The 2,500-nt window shown below is 45.1% G+C and overlaps 2 pseudogenes across 1 annotated transcript in view; one reads left to right on the top strand and one right to left on the bottom strand.

The window, feature by feature from the left end:
* The window catches only part of LOC149044278 (uncharacterized), an 87,144-nt pseudogene that overhangs the window by 49,909 nt on the left and 34,735 nt on the right, over positions 1–2,500 (bottom strand). The gene's annotated exons all lie outside the window — the stretch shown is intronic.
* Positions 221–1,543, top strand: LOC149044280 (uncharacterized; annotated as a pseudogene).

The raw sequence follows: 2,500 nt of genomic DNA, 5'->3' as shown, positions 1-2,500 counted from the left end.
ATCACATGCCAGAGTAAAGTTGCCCAAGCACGTAGGTCTCGCTATGACCATCAAGCACTTAACTGGTTCCAAACAACTGATAACACTTTTAAACAGAATGGGTTACTGTTCTTCCTATGAAGAGATCGAACAAGTGGAGACCAGCTTGGCAAATGAAAGCTTAGCGAGAGCACATGCCAGTGGTGTTGTGATCCCTACTAACATAAGAAGCGATCACTGGATTCTGCTCAAAATGTAGTTGCCATGGAGGAAGTTAGTTTCGGAGGCAGACATCCTACATTAACTAATTTTGTTGGGAACGATGTTATTACCTGGTTTCAGTGCGACCAACAGTTTCTATCTGTCCGCATGGATGACCTTTGCTGGATGTTACTTCGTCTTTCTGATCCTCTCATGGCATCTAATCAACAGTCTCCAGAGGAACACACTATACCTGGTTGGAGTGGGTTCAATGCCATCACACACCCCACCATTCCTGTGAAGACCAATATCGGCTATCACCCAATGATCCATGCAGAGTCTAGCAACTTTAGCACTCTTTACACCCTGATGAAACTGGCCCAAAAGATATGCGACACAATGGGACAGCACGATTCTGTAATTACCTTTGATCTTGCCCTTTACGCAAAAGCTAAGAGGCTACAAATGAAATACCCAGAGTTATTTAAAAACACTGTGATCAGAATGGGGGGGGTTCCATATTGCCCTTAACTTTCTCTCTCTGCTTGGAAAGAAGTATGCACAGTCAGGCTTGGAAGACTTACTGATTGAGTCAGGGGTTTATGCAGCTGGTACTGCCTCAGTTTTGATGCTTGGCAAGTCATATAACAGAGGTATTCGTGCCCACAAGTTAACCATGGAGGCGCTCTTCCGGTTGTTGTGGAAAGCCTTCCTAGACTGGCTGTCAAGACAAGCAGTTGGTATGGATGACCGAGTCAGACAAAGTGTTGCTGACCAAAGCAGGGAGTGTCGGAATACAGTGAGACAGGGTTGCTTCGTTAACGATGCCTGGAAAGCATTTCAAGGTTGTGTTAATCCTCTCATGACACTGTTTGAGCGGTTCAAATCTGAAGGCAGAGAAAAGTCCAAAGTTTTTATTTTCTGGGAAGGATACATTAATATGGTGCTGCTGCTTCTGCAGTTCGTTAAAGCTGAACGAACCGGAAACTGGAAACTCCACCTCTCCGCCACAACAGAAATGGTTCCCCATTTTTTCTCTTGGACAGGGTCAACTATTCCAGATGGCTTCCAGTCTATCTCTCTGACATGCACATGTTGCAGTTAACTCACCCCGCAGTTCACCAAGAGTTCATTGCTGGAAACCACAGTGTAAGCCGCTCTAACCAACCGTTTGCGCAAGTTTGGCCGGATATGGCCCTGGAACAATCAATTAACCTTGATACCAAGAGAAAGGGGGGCATAGTTGGAATGAGTACGAACGAAGATGCTGTAGACCGATGGTTCTTAACCATTCACGAGCGAGCAGCCATGACACATGCACTAAAGGAGATGTGTGGTCTAGAAAACTGAGACCGCATTGGGACACACAAGGAGGCTGAAGTCACAAGAGTGAGCAGAGATGAGAGAGACGTACAGAAGTTGTTTGAAACCTTCAAGAGTGGTCTCCTCAGTGACCCTTTTCAGATTCCAGAAGAAATCTCAGAGGAGGAAATACCCTTAACCTTAAGTAATCTTGCCACTGGTGTTGTTCTTCCAGGCGCAGATGGAAGCATTCTTCTCAACGCAGAAGAGTTAGGCAGAAAAAGCATGGAAACCTTTCTTTCATCGCGAATCCAGAGAAATGAAATAAATTTCTGGGATCCAATCCAGCGGCTGAAGATTAAAACATTCAGTTCTGTGGCAAAGAAAGTTGCAGTGAGCAAACAGAAAGATAAAACTGTAACTGTTAATGCTGATCGTGAGCTTTTTGGTCGCCTTCTGGTTGCTGCGAGGAACAGGGATATTGATCTCAAAGAGGTTCTTTCTTATGAGCTTTGCAGTGTACCAGTCGCACTGGTACATCCTGATGGCAGCCTCAGGAAGATGACAAAAAGCACCCTAATGCATGTACTTGAAAACAATGTTACGTGTAGATCAAGCCTGCCTTCATCCCAGCACCCTACAGCATGTCTAATTGATGCGATGGCTCTTATTCAGATGGTTAAATCAGCAAGGTCTGCGACATTTAGCCAGTTATCGCAGAAATACCAAGACATTGTCACTAGTAAATTTCATCAGAACAGTCACACCAGAGTAGACCTAATTTTCGACCAATATAGGCCTGTCTCAGTTAAGGCGGGGGAACGCAGCAAGAGAGGAGAATCAAGCTCGTTTGAAATTAACATCCACAGTGGACTCACGCCAGTACCGAAGCAGTGGTCAAAATATATCTCAAACCCAAAGAACAAGCAAAACTTAGCCGCCTTTCTCTGTGAGTCGTTAACAAAGAACTTACCGGCATATTTAGGCCCTCGGCAGAAGGTCGTCCTAGGAGGAGGAT

The sequence above is a fragment of the Pocillopora damicornis genome, chromosome 6, assembly GCF_964200805.1.
Source record: "Pocillopora damicornis chromosome 6, jaPocDami1.2, whole genome shotgun sequence".
Taxonomy (NCBI): domain Eukaryota; kingdom Metazoa; phylum Cnidaria; class Anthozoa; order Scleractinia; family Pocilloporidae; genus Pocillopora; species Pocillopora damicornis.
Note: the sequence above shows the minus strand (reverse complement) of the source record. Positions and strands in the feature narration are given on the sequence as shown.